The following is a 14,709-nucleotide window of genomic DNA, read 5'->3' as shown; positions in this document are numbered from 1 at the left end:
AAAAGCATGCGTAACGTTAAGTGACTCTGCCAGCAAGTTGGTGTGCATTTGCATCTCTGTGATGTACGTTCTCTTTTTCTTAGCAGTACATTATCACAGAGTAATGATGGCTGAGTTAAAAACGTGATTTCGGTCTTGTCTTTTCCGTTCCCTCGAGTGCTGCTTTGTTGGGCTGCCAGTGAAGCTGTCAGAAGTGGGTTGCTTCATCTTTAAACAAGGGGGAAAAACATGTGTGTCAGGGGAGAAAGAGTAAAAATGGTTAAAGGTGGTGGGATGGATTGAATTAGAGGAGTAGAGGAATCAAAAGTGAAAGACAGAATGGAGAAGAAGGAAAGGCAGTTGAGAATCAGCACCTTGTCATCTCAGCTGTTGTGATTTAGATTGGCTGACAGCACACAAAGCTCCCAGCATCTCACAGCTGTGCGACATGCCTACCCTGTTTTATTTTTAACCTGGACACCTAAATTAGGCTCCTAGGTCCAAGCAGCATCCACACCATTGTCTCCAAAGCCTGTATGTATGTATGTATGTGTGTGTGTGTGGCTCCTTATCTTTAGATATGCATGTGCCAGGGTGGGTGTGCAGGCTCTGTGTTTGACTGCGTCAGTAGATGCCTATATATGTCAGTGCTATGATATTCTACCACACAACGCTGAACGCTCCTCTGGGCTGTGCTCTGACTCAAATCGAGTCAGATGTGACAAGTTTAAGAACAGTTTACATGTGCAAGATCCGGGGTCGGCTCACCAGCCTTTATTGACCGTGTGAGTGTGTCCGTAAATTGCCAAAGTGCATTCCACACAGACGTGCTGCCAGCTCTGTTGATGGCACCCTCGTGTGAGAGGCTGGTAAAAGACTTACATGGAGGGGGGAGTGAAGGGGGAGAGAAAGAGGTGCTTGGATAAAAAGCAACTTCCTGTGCTCCAGGGAGCCGACAGTATCTTCGCCTGGCCTGTGAGCAACGGTCCACAGAGACTACACCTATTTAAAAAATATTGAGCAAAATCATATCATCAGGAGAATTAAAATGGATTTATTGACAGTTCCTCTCCTGTCATCCTATTACCACTTGTTTCCGGACCTCCAGACAAAAACATCCCTCACTACAAGGTTTCTCTGCAGTGGAAGACTAGAATCTGCTTAACTGGAAGGAAGAATAATATAAGGGGTCAGGGATGATCGGAGGGGCATGCAAAACAGGGGGATAAATGGATTAAATTCTGAAAGCAGATCTTTAGATGCTCCTCAGGCAGTGAGTGTGGCAATTGATTTGATGAGTGAGCGGTGCCCACACCCACAACCCCCATCCTTCCTCCTGCTGCTGGTCCTGCTGCCTGCATTTGTGCACCATGAACCAATCAATATCAGGGAGTTGGCTCGCAGTGGTGTATCAACTTAGAGTTACATTGATCTTACTTGCATTGATCTTGCTCCTAATTATGTTTTATAGTCTGAATACGTAAACACATCTATACACTCTAAATGTAATAGCAATAGAGAAAACATCATTTTTACTAATCCCAACATCAAATTTATAAATGATGGAATTTTGGTTGCATTATTTTGAAGGCCCACCTTTTTAACACTTCGGATTTTAGCTGTGAAATTTCACCTCCCACATCATTCCTCACATGTCTGTCTTCTCCTGGCAATGTAGCACCGTCACAGCCGTGAAACGAGATGCATGTTAATAAATAAGATCAAGAATCCGCAGCCATGTTTGTGTGGTCAAAATAACAATGATACTGTGTAGCAGGTATAATTTTTGCCATGTTCATCCTCCAACACATCACAAAATCCTGTAGGATTCATCCTCTAGGCGCTGTGAATATCTATGCTGTTCTAACTAGTAGCGGTGTGACTTTGTGGCAGGTAAAAGATCAAAATTCTGAAATGCTGATGTCAATACATGAAGAGTGAGGCTGCCAGAACTCATATTTTTCATCTTCTTCTTCTTCTCCATGACTCTTTTTGCACAAACATTCACTATAATTTGTGCAAAAATTAAATGATAAACGTTCCCATCCTGCTGCCAGCGCAGCAAAAATGTGCTTGTACTTGTCAGGCTCTATGTGCCTCAAACAGCTGGACGAAGAATATAATTTAATAGCAGATGAAAAGGCACGAGATACAAGGCGACTTTGTACCTACAAGAAACAGAGTTTCCTCATGTGCAGTACTTTATCTCCATCCAGTACTGGACGACATCAGACACATAGGAGACATAGCCAGATGCTCGCTCTCAGTTTGGCTAAATTAGAGCCAGTATGATGGTAGTTGAATGAAACAGCAGAGAAATTGGGTAACTGGGTCATGTCAGATTTACCACTCTTTGCAGGGGGATGAAGGGAAGAGAGTAAATGGGGTCATTTTAATTTAAAAATATATCTGCAGCAGCCTAATTAAACAACTGATTGCAATTAGAATTCTCTGTGTACTTAGACTTTTTATCACACTGGCCTGGTCTTGGATGTGTTTGAATATGCACACGCATGTGTGTACACAAAGCTCTGGAGACAAAGAGTGCGTCCAGAACAGGCTTGCTGCCACTATGCTCTGCCAAGCTCAGCCACTGATAAGGTCGACCACAGGGAGATGTCTGCACTCAGGACCCGCCAATCAAAACACAAGAGTCTGCTTCCACCCCTACTTCACAAGAGTGCGATAGGAGAGATTAGGGGGAGGAGTGTTGTGAGTGAGAGAGATGGACAGGCAAGGAGACAGATATAGAGTCTCATGGGCATAAATGGATAGAGGTAGTCAACTAAGGGAGAAGGGGGAAAAACACGACACAATCCATGAAACTGTAAAAGATTAGTAAAGTGAGCAGACAGTGATAGTGTGTGTGTGCGCCTGTATTCTCTGTGTAGTGGATCTATACAAGGAATGTGACCCGCTTGTCATGTGGCAGCCAAACCACCTATCTTTAATAATGCTCCATACTTTCACCCACTGTTTTTTTTGTAAGAAAAAAAAAAAGAAAATGTACTGCCTAAAGCCTTGATTAGGTTACAGAGGATAAGTCAGTTACCATAAAAATCTCATGGAAATCAAGTCATTGTCATGCTGAGACCTGGATGGAACAATAGAGCTTTGTTGAAGGCTCGCGGCAGAAGACATTTTTGGTAAACACAGCCCAGACTGAAAAATGTCTTTAAAAAATAGAGGCCTTATAGCAGCAGTGTTTTGCAGAATAAGGGGTTGCTGTGAGGTGCAAGATAACGTGGGTGAGGAATGGAGGCACATAGAATACTCTAGTTGAACTTTATCTCTCAGAAACTTTCTGCTGACAAGGGAGCAAATTTGTTTTTGCTTATTTTTGGAGATCTTTGCGTCACACTTTATTAATTTCTGTCCTCAATAAGACACAGAAAGGGAGAAATATGTTAACACTTGACTCTCTTTATCCGTTTTTGGCTCCTTCCTTTGCTCTCCTATGTAGACTCGTCAGTGATCAAAGATGCTCCAGATGTTTGTTTTTTACACATCATCGTTCACCATCTTTTGGCATGGTTTGAAAGTGGCTGAGGACCTCTTTCAGTTCTGTTGAGGGTTCATTAAAAGAGAAGTAATGGATTGGGCTTTTGTGGGATGTCCATTAGCTTTAGATCTCCTGCAGGATTTAATAGCGGAAAGTAACACATACACAGCCCAGTTGCAGTAGTAAGGGCAAGCTCGTTTGATTTTTGACTCTTGTTGACTCTCTGTATTCTTATCATATAAGGAATAAAGTGCCCTGTCACAACACAACACACCACAACACACCACCTCTGTCTGTGGAAGTAGTTTCATGGTGGAAAATTTGGCAGTGGAAATTCTTTGTTTTTGATCCATCTGCTCCATGTGCCACACTAAACAGAGCTATTTCTGGTTTCACAGCAGGCTGAGGAAGTGCTGGCTCTCTCACAGTTCATTAAAGTTTTGATGGAAAATAATAATGAACTGAATTACAGCTCCTTATTACAGCTGTGTTCATAGCAGTTTTTCTGTTTTTCCCAGTGCATTCAGTTTCACTATTTACTGTAAGCAATTCCCACCTGGGAAGTTTGAGGACGGCTTCTCCATATTGACCTCAACCAGCAGGCTCATGGTGATGTATTACGTTTCTACTGTCATATGTCTTCTGTTTGGGTCACCCTTACCTAGTCCCAAACATGGGGTGTACTCTGAAACTCATGGCCACTGGTAGGCAAAAACAAATATGCCTATATAAAATTGAGAGTTGAATAAAAAGCATTTCTGCCCAATTCCAAATATAATGAAGGCATTGGGTTGGCTAAAGACCTTAGATTTTTGTCATGTTAAAGATTTTTTTTTTTTTTTTTTACACCATATGTCTAAGTTGTTAGAAAATCATTAGCTATGTTAGCAAGCTAACAAATAGGCCTATATATTAGCAAGCTAACATAGCTACACTAGCTTGCTAACATTAGTTGTTAGTTCATCAGCTCATTAGCTGTAAAAATGCTTTAGCTTAACATATATGTTAGGGGTGTAACAATTCACCAGTACCACATTTAATTTCACATGTGATATTGTAAATGTTTCTACTGGGTTCAGTCCTAAATTCAGAATGAAAATGTAATTTAATCTTATACAGCAGCAACTTGTCAATCACAAGTTAGCCCCATGCTAAAGCATACCCTGTTTTGTCCTTATCTTTGATGCTAAAGCTGGACTACAATTTAAAAAAAATGAACATCATGTCTTCAGAGATTCAGAGACTTCAAACCAATGACTGAGACCATAAACTCCTCAGGAAAATGTTTATTGAGGTCACCGATCGAGAGAGCCAAGAGTCTTGTCATAGATTTTTGTCCAACCAGACTTCTCTTTTGCATTGTTTGGAGTTGCTCCATTTGAGCGAATGCAGGTTTAAGCCATTTACACACTGCGTTTACTTTTCAGACCCAGAAGCTATGTACATCTTTTTATAGACAGGATGTTATATGGTCAGGATCCCACAGTTTTTCCATTCCTCCTGCTGATACCTCATGTCTCATTGCACTGTTATCCACTTGGCCTATAAAAGGCTCAGTTTTACACTTTATAAAATCTTACACCTGGATTCTTTACCCTGTTGGTAATCCATCTTGCTGAACTGCAGCTTTTGGACAGTTATCAGGGTTTTTTTATGTTTTTTATTTATTTTATTTTTTTGTTGGCAGACAGAACTGACAAGGAAGCACTTTCACGCTATGCAAAGTCAATGGAGAGTCATGAATTGTTTTCCCCTCTGGTGTGGGCAGCACTTATATGTGCTCTGTCTCTTTAGAGAGTGGAAAACACTGTTGAGGAGTCTACTGTAGGCTATATAAGTGTCAGTATGATCAGTGTCATAGGTGGCAAGAGTGAGTTGGGTAAGGATACATCTGATAATCTTTCAACAAAGCGTCATTATTTTGGCTATTTGGTTCAAAATGATTTTTTGGTGTGATATGTCTCATTAAAATACATCTTCATGACTCAAAGTCAACTAAAAGATGATTAACAGTGAAATCATATGTTAAAACGCAGTGGAACGATTTACAGTCATAATGTGAGCATGTAAGTTGGCATTGCTGGTTAGCTGCTGTGTTGCCTGGGAACTTTTCTCCCGTCTCTATGGCAACATGCACAGAAATCAGAGTTTTCTCCACTCTCCTTTTATCCTTGTCTATTTTAATGCCAAGTTGCCATAAATACAGGACTTAGAGGAGCACTTCTGGTAATACACCCAGTTTGTGGGCCAACAAATGCTTTAATTAGGCTGAATGCCAACCATATGGGATAGCAGGTAGGCGCCCCACTCTTATAGTCTAAACACACCCACACACAAAAAATGCAATGTATACTCACATTATTGGGGTTAGGAAAAGTTGTGTGAGAGCCAATCAGTAGATTCTGGTAGATTCTGTGCTGTATGTTGGAAAAAATTAAAAGCCTAACTACTGCCTACACTGACCAGTAGCTTAATTCTTTGGATACTATGGCTGTTTGCTTTGTTTCTACAACCTGAAAAGGGAGATTGATACCTATGGCATTCTTGTTTCACTGAGCTCCATGGTCTATTGGCACTCAGCACTCATTAGAGAAAATGGAACCTCTCTCTCTCTTCCAAATTTAATAATATAAAATAAAATCTGCCAACAACCACGTCTGAGCCTTCCTAGATTGTGCATACCTTGTTTATTAAATCAGTGTATAAAGGTAAATGTATGAATACTAGTGCAGGGTAGAAACATATCTAGTAGCTGGTTGACTTATTGTAGCTAATCAATCTGTTCAGCAGTTCTGTGCAGAATCACTGTGACTGTAATGACATGATTGGGAGGTTTCTTTACTCAATTATTTGTCCCCAGTACAATTTTAAAGCACTTAAATTTAGCGTTAGCCAAAAAAGGGTACGATCCTAAGGTTGAATAGTTAGCAAAATGATAGACTTGCTGTCGTGCGTGTGTTTTGCATGCATAAAATGGACTGGCCTATAATCAGGCACGTGTGAGGCTAACCAGCCAGTCACTGGTCTTGGCCAAAAATTTTGGAAATCGGCTGATTCCAGTCCCTGGCTGATTGATCGGTGCATCTCTAGTTTTAGGGCTGCTCATTAATCATAATTTTGCCAGTTGTCAGAACTAGATTCAGATGTTATCTACAACAATTAATATACTCGCGAACTTTTGAAACTTTTTCACGACAGCAAACACGGTACACATGTAGATAACTGACGCACGTCTAAATACTTTATTTGTGATTGTAGTAACTTACTGTATTGTAACCCTGTTGGCTTTCATTACACAGTGGCTGTCAGTATAAGAGTCCGTCAATTCCCACAACACTGGATCTACGTCACATACAGGTTATGTTAGCAGGAAAGGCTCGACCGGTAACACTCACTCAACCTCAGATTTTAGCTTAGCTCTCATCAGTTAACCACAAGCAGAGCACATGTTGCTCCATGGATAAGTGAAGGCTTGATTTGAAGAGTCACAGCCAAATTAAAAATCTGACTGTTGCTTCAGAGCGCTGACTTTTAGAGTCTTATTGTGTTTGTTTGCGTAGGTTTCCTAATAATTGATTGATGGGTTTGATCAGTATTGGTGAAAAAAGTATAATTGATGGAGCTTAAGTATAATGACCACGTCATTTTCATCGTTTTGCATTTCCGTGGTAACATAACAACAACCTGTCAACCTTATATAACAGTGGCACAGAAACGTCCTGCTGTCTGGATTGTAGACCACATTCATATGTGCTGCTAGGAGTCTTTTTGTTTATTTCTTATTTAATTTATTTTTTGAGAGCCACAGTTGTTTGATTCCCTGTGCTTTCAGTCCATATGGTAAGCAAGGCTAATAGGCTCCCAATGCTCTGTGCTTGAGGCACATATCATCACATCAATCTTCTTCCTTCTTCTCTTGGAAAAAAAGAAGCAAATTGTGTTTTTTTGCAAAGCGCCAGACTGTTTACTTATACACCCAGCATTATACATCAGTGGTTCTCCAGATATTTCTACTGTCAAACTGTGATCACTGAGAGAAGGTGAAAATGTAGTAGCTTCTACACTTGGCTAATTCAGCAAACAACAACGCAAAGTTGTTATAGGAGGAGGAGTAAGAAGAATGAAAAATGACCTGAGTTGAGGGGGAAAAGGAGACAAATCCAGAAAGGCAGTTAATGAATGCGTGGGAGGAAGGTTTAAGACAGAGGGACACAGAGGATTAGAGAGAGTTAATTAAAAACTTGTAAGAGGCTATTGAGTGAAGGTTAAACAAAGGTAAGTAAAGCGAGAGAGGGGAAACACTGGAGCGAAGCAACAATAAGAGAAAGTAGTGCCAGGCCAGGGGAAAGAAGGAGGAGAAGCACAGAGGGAGTGTGTGCTAAGAGAGGGAGGTGAGGTGAAAGATGTATAGGAGATGCTGAGCGAGAGACCTGTACAGCTGTAAGTAGAGAGGTGAGGTTAGAGGGAGGCAGGAAGAGAAGGAGGGGAACTGAGAGCATTGCCAAGCTGTCCCAGGGGTGATGAATGAGGCCATAATGAAGTATCTGTGCTCCTCTGCCTCTGCTGCTGGCTGGAGAATACCGCAGCCTTGGCACGGCCAAGGGGCCCGCTCAATCATGCCAGGAGAACGAACACACACACACACACATAGAGCTAAGTGCAAAGTACATGCACATATACACACTGAAATGTATGACAGATGATCTCTCCACCCGTAATGTCTCCATCACAGACATTTTTACCTCCGCTCCGTTTCTGTCTCTCCACCCAGATCCAGGGAGGCAGGAGTGTGGTTTTTGTAAAACAACCCATTGTTCGGTATGACAGGAAGGTAATGCACAAGGCACTGCGGTTCTCCACAGAAACACATGCACACAGCGAGCAATTGAAGTCAAGAAGATTGGTAAATTCCTCCTCTGCAGTAAACAAGTCCTGCTGTCCTGCGGTTACCAGTGCTGTCACCAGTACACAATGATATGTCAGTCTGCTATTTAGTCATTGTCAATGCTGCACAAACAATGCATCTTCAGTATGCAGAGAAGACAAAGGGTCTGTGCCACAGGTTGAGCAGACTTCTACAATGGGCATCAGTGGGGGGAAGCTGCCTCGTGACAAAGACTGATTGAAACCACTGCACAGTTTTATTGTATGTGTGTTAAAACTGACCAGAACAGTCAAGGCAGCACAATCCAAAAAACAGCAGAGCTTGACTTATTCTCTGAAGTGCAGGCGTCACCTCATGTCCCTTTCTATTTATTGTTGTGTTGCCTGGCAGTGATGTAACAAATGAAAGCATGACCAGAAATAAAACAGATTGTTGATTTTTATTTGATTTTGTTGATTTGCAGTGTGTTTCACCTGCAAAGATCGAGATGTAGGCTAATGTCAACAAAGCTCTGGTGACCTTTTCTACCAGCATCTGCATGTGGTTACCTGTCTTCTTGATTGTGCAACGCCCCTATTTAGAGGTAGGCAGTTGAAACCACTCATTCACCCGTCAAATGGCAGAAGTCATCTGGCATTCTTTGTCATGTAAAGGAATTTTTCCCTCCCAAAAATAACATTTTTATAGTGGATGTGTGGACTATTTGCATTCTTACTTGTTTATGGATCCAAGCACTATGAATTTTTCCCTGCAGTGTAAAATGGATTTCTGCTCCTCCTCTACTGTCAGCGTTCCAGAGGGGAAGCTTTGAATTAGGAGGAAACAGCACTGGATGTACAGTATAGCCTGAACTTTGCTGACAAACTACTTTTTTTTTCTTTTTTCTTTTTTTTTCACTGATCCTTCCCAGAAGACCAGAAATGGGAGAGAGAGAGAGAAGGAGAGCTGTAAGGGAAAGTAGGACAGAGACGATGGGATGATCTCTCATACTCTCTCTTTCCTTTGTCCGTGGCTGTCCACAGCATCGCTTCTCTGTGCCCATGCTCACATTTTAAAATAAACTTTCCAGTGCAAATGAGAATCCCACCCCACAGTCTTGATGTTGCACATGTATAGTTATAGTCTTCTATCTGGTGCTGTGCAGGTAGGATAGACTTTTTTCTGCCAAGCTGCTTTTGGCTATTGCCTTATTCACAAGGGGTCACCACAGTGGCTAGTTTTGCATGCTCCCCTGATGCAGGCTCCCAAAGTGATTTGTGTCTCCTCCTGAGGTTGAACCGGAGATATTTCTTTTTCTTGTTATGCAAATGTGTAAATCACTATACTTTGGCATGCTAGCTCTAGCTAAAAACAATTTATAGTACCAGGGACATCGGGGTGAACCAAAAGAGGAAAGTTGTGGTTTGTAAAACGTTGAAGGGATTTGAGAGTCGGGTGATAATTCTAGATGCATCATTGTAAGTGACTGCATTCATATTGCACATAGGTCTGGTATCACACTGGTATTGCAGTTAACAAAAAAAAACATATTTGTTATAATTTCTTTAGGGCGATCCCCTTGGTTGTGACTTTAAGTAAGGCAGTAGAGTTTACAGTAGCTCTGTTTGTCCACACACTGCAGCTCAGCTGGTTTGTACTCCACTGTGGCCAGTTTATCTACAGGAGCGTTCCTCCTGCTTATTATAACAAAAACTGTAAGTTAACCATGTTCTCTCTCTCTCTCTCTCTCTCTCTCTCTCTCTCTCTCTCTCTCTCTCTCTCTCTCTCTCTCACACACTCACACTCACACACACACACACACACACACACACACACACACACAGACGAATCCTAAAACTCCATGGCTCGTGTGTGTGTGTTCCCTCACGCTTTCATTTTTTCAGTTATATAGATAATAGATAAACACACACACAGTTAGAACTGGAGCGTGTCCTGGCTTATCATGTTCAGGGTGGTGGAGGTCACTGGAGTGCTGTGTGTGTGTACTTTGGCTCAGTTTCATACAGACATGTAGTCTGTAGATTGGTCTTGTTCCAAACAAGTCATCCTTCCAGTGAACCAGCCCACATACAGTACTCCGTAACATGTTTCTCAGTCACTGAGTTGCTCTTTTCTCTGCTTCATATCTTATCTTTGGGGCATTGTGCTTTACTTGTGTTAGCCTCGCCTTCTTTCTTAATATCTTTTATGAAATTTAGCCACTAATGGTTTAGACATGAATTCCTAACAATCTGTGATCCATGTCTCCACTGCTGTGTTTTGCCTAATCTTTACAGAGAGGAATGCTGCATTGAAAACACACATTCACCCAGGCATAGCGTGGACTGCTGAGTTGTCACAATGAACTGCTAAGGTTTATGCCACGTCTCTTATTCAGTAAGAGTTTGTATGTAGACTTGTGTTTGATTTGTGAAGGAGAAGAATGGAGTGAGAGATAAACATCAGCTGTGATCAAATACAAAAGAATGCGGAGAGGAGGAATGGGCCGAAAAGCAGGGAATGATCTAGTTTAGCTCATGGAAGATGAGGAAACCAAAAGATGCATGCGTGGGTGCAACTATTGAAAGATGTGCATTTTTCTTGTGAAAAAACATTTTTAATTGATTTACTGCCTCTGCAACAGCATGTGTGACTCAAAATTGTTTTAACACCATTGTAGCCCAACCCTTACTTATTGAATGCCCCATTTATGGTTATGGAGAGACACGGGAAGAACAGCTGTGTGTTTTGGCCTGCTATAGGATTTAGGCAGCAGGTCAGTGTTGTTTAACAGTTTAGCCTAACAGGTTAATGCAACATTATCATAGACTTTCTTTCCTTTTTGGTTTCTATAACCTGACAGGAATTCCCCGTCTGGCTCCCATATGGGAAAATCTCAGTAATCAGTTGAAACCTGCTTGATAATCAGTGAATGCTACTGAAACGGTGGTTCTAGAGCAGGGGTGGGCAACTCCAGGCCTCAAGGGCCGGTGTCCTGCAGGTTTTAGATGTGTCCTTAATCCAACACAGCTGATTTAAATGGCTAAACGACCTCCTCAACATGTCTTGAAGTTCTCCAGAGGCCTGGTAATGAACTAATCATTGGATTCAGGTGTGTTGACCCAGGGTGAGATCTAAAACCAGCAGGACACCGGCCCTCGAGCCCTGGAGTTGCCCACCCCTGTTCTAGAGGAAAGACTGTTCTCATAAGTATGTGCGCGTGTATGTAACCAGGCCAGAGACGGGCCTTATCACCAGCCCTCCACTCCTGGCCAGAGCTTAATTAGCACATAACTGCTTAGCGCAGAGCTGGCTGAGTCCAGGGAAGTTACACGCACCCCCAATCACAATCAAGCAATAAACATGTGAATGCATATTCTGTACGAAAACCCAATGAGTGTGTGTCGGTTGTGGTTTATAGATTGCATAAATGAATCTGTGTGTGTTTATGTTAGTTTTGCAAAAACTGTCTCAGTGTTCAGCTATCACGGTTCAAACTGAACTAGCTCACACTCACATTTCCAAACCCAACATTCTGAAGTTCATAGTCCCAAAAGTGAATTCATTTCAGGGTTTTCTAAAGGTTTCTTTGTTAGTTTAACATTTTTCTTTAAGCTATTCTTTCCCAGTAGAATCTCCTCCCACTCTCCCTTGCAGACTATTGATGCTTCATGCAATCAAAAAGGGATTACTTTTAAAAGAAAATAAGGAGTATTAAGTGTTTTTAACTGCCCCATAAAACTGAACAACGCAGTAAAATTCAGTTCTCTAGGAATTTTTCACTCAATAGATTGACCAAAAGCTTCAGCTCAATATGACCCCTCAGATTCTCGTTGTGTGTGTGTTGTTGTTGTTTTTTTTTTTTCAGATCCAACAGGTACAATTTGCACTAAAAATGTTCCTGAATTAATCTGAATTAGCTCTCTATTAGAGCAGGGCGATATGACCAAAAATATTTATCACGATATACATTTGAAAATTTGCGATAACAATTTAACTGACGATATGATTGACACTAGACAAAATACTTTACAACCCCTCAACTTTATTAGTGCAAAAAAAAAACAAACATCAATGTATTTTCACCTAAACAAGCAGCTTTTTTAAGTGCATTAAAGTTATATAAAAAATGAACAGTGCAAATGCAAATTCCTTGCTGACAGTTTAACCAAAAGGCATTTCCAGTGGAAATTGGCCGACATATCCTCAGCATAACCATGTATAATATCCACAAAACTTAAAAAGAGGTTATACACACACAATATGGTAATATTGTGTTGAAACACAGTAGGTATCACTCTGCGAGGCTCCTGCCCACGATAGCCGTAATACTCCGGCAATCCATCAAGCGGTGCGGCTTCGTAGCTTACCAAAGTCGTACTAAAACATTTGACAGATTTTTGAGCGCCATGTACGACATAAAATCGTTTCGAGGTCAGTAAACACAACTAGAATTCATACATAAGGCACACGGGATTATAAGGCGCACTGTTGAGTTTCAGAAAAATCAAATGATTGATTTTAAGTGCGCCGTATTTTCCAAAAAACACGGTAATAACGACGGCCCGCTAGCATGCTCTACCAAAACTAGTGCTTTGTTGTGTATCTGACAGACGAAAGCCAAACCAGTTCCACACCACTGAAGTTGCAGCATTTTTACAAACCAATTCTGGTTCATCTGTTTCATTCAACGATCCACTTTTGCTCTTCTCATTCTGCGTCGCCGCCATGTGCTTATGTAAACAAAGGCACTGCGCATGCGTGTTTTACCCATATTCTATCGTGATATTTCATTTTCTTATCGTTGCCCATCATTACACTGGTATTACCGTGAATGGTATGATATAGCCCAGCCCAACTCTCTATTCATTCATAAAAATCCCGCTAATGGTCACATAGGCTGGCTTCAGCAGTATCACTTGTCTAAACCGCTCTTAGCACCAAGCATGCCATGACATCAGTCGACTCTCGTGAGAGCAAAGTCTGCTCACGTTACATTCTTTAGTTGCGTACACCATTCATCCATTTCACCGTTCATTGAAAACATGGTTAAGCTAAATGAACGCTCTCTTTTCAGCAAGTTCATGCACAGCACTGTTTATAATGGCACTTCCACAGTATACGTGAATTACCTCCCTCTGGACTGGCAGCCTGGTCTATCACTAGCCTATAACTCACACAGTTAGGTTGTGAGACAATTATTACGTCTCGGATGGCAGATTTCACTCTCTGGAAAACCCAGACCACCCCTGAATGTTCCCACAGTCTCCTACAAGGCCCTGACCGCAGATAAGACACCCCCAGCCCCCCAGTACTTTGAAAGACTGTTATCTTAATGCACCCACTACTGTGTAACGAAAGCAGCTGATTTTTAAAATAAAGTTCAAAGTGTTACTTCTTTCTGTTTCCTCTTCCTGTTTATGTATGCAGTTTCACACACTGGCAAAGTTTTATAGCTGTCCCTCTATTACTTACACACAAACACCCACACGTGCAGGCAACAGTCATGGTCTTTAACCCCCATCCTCCTGCCAGAAGTCAAAAATGGCCCCCCCTTTGCTTCGAATCTGTGCTAGTCGCTGGAAAGCTTTTAGTTTCGTCTCCTCTAGTGACCAGCCCTCTGCCCATCTATCCAGCCAACCAGGAGTTGCTGCTGGAAGTTTTAATGGTCTGTCTGCCTCTCGTAAATCGGCACATGAAGTCAGGAGATTTGGGGGCTGGGTGGGTCCTTTTGATCTTGGACAATGACCTCTAACTTGGTGGTTTCTGACATCCCCCTTCCTCTATATGTCTACACACCAGACTTCAACAACATCCTACTACAGCAGAAAGAGACATTTCCTGGATGATGCGCTTTGAGCTGGCCTTTTTTCCTTTTCTTTTTTTAAAGACTGTTGATTTGTTGGGGGATGAGAACATCATGGAGGGGAAAAAAAGATGCTTCATGGCCCAAACTCTGTTTTAATGAGAACAGACCACAGCTCCCCTGCGCAGCGCTGCATGTGGCTGTCGACCCCCATCAACAACCATGTGAAGATAATTGGGAACAGATCCACGCTATTAATTAATCTAAATAGTACAGTTAGATGGAATTTGGTCCACAAAGTTCCTCCACATATTAATGAAGACATGCACAAGGACATCCTCCTATTAGTGGTGAATTTGTCATTCATCTGTCCTAAGTTATTGAGGGAACATCGCAGATGTCCATGCAACACGGGGAAAACGTGACACACTGTAAGACGCCCCCAGAACACGCGTTTTCATGTTTGGCCTCAAGTCGTTATATTGGAAGTTCACTTGTCATGTGTCTGATCAGAGCTGCTGGAGTTTGCTCCATTGATCCGGCTTCACTTCCTCCTTC

The 14,709-nt window shown here is 41.8% G+C and overlaps 1 protein-coding gene across 3 annotated transcripts in view; it reads left to right on the top strand.

Annotated features, from left to right (window-relative positions):
- The window catches only part of prickle2b (prickle homolog 2b), an 88,405-nt gene that overhangs the window by 40,402 nt on the left and 33,294 nt on the right, over nucleotides 1–14,709 (top strand). The window lies entirely within an intron of this gene.

The sequence above is a fragment of the Neolamprologus multifasciatus genome, chromosome 5 (assembly GCF_963576455.1).
Source record: "Neolamprologus multifasciatus chromosome 5, fNeoMul1.2, whole genome shotgun sequence".
In the NCBI taxonomy this organism is placed as follows: Eukaryota; Metazoa; Chordata; class Actinopteri; order Cichliformes; family Cichlidae; genus Neolamprologus; species Neolamprologus multifasciatus.
This window is presented reverse-complemented; position numbering and strand designations above follow the sequence as displayed.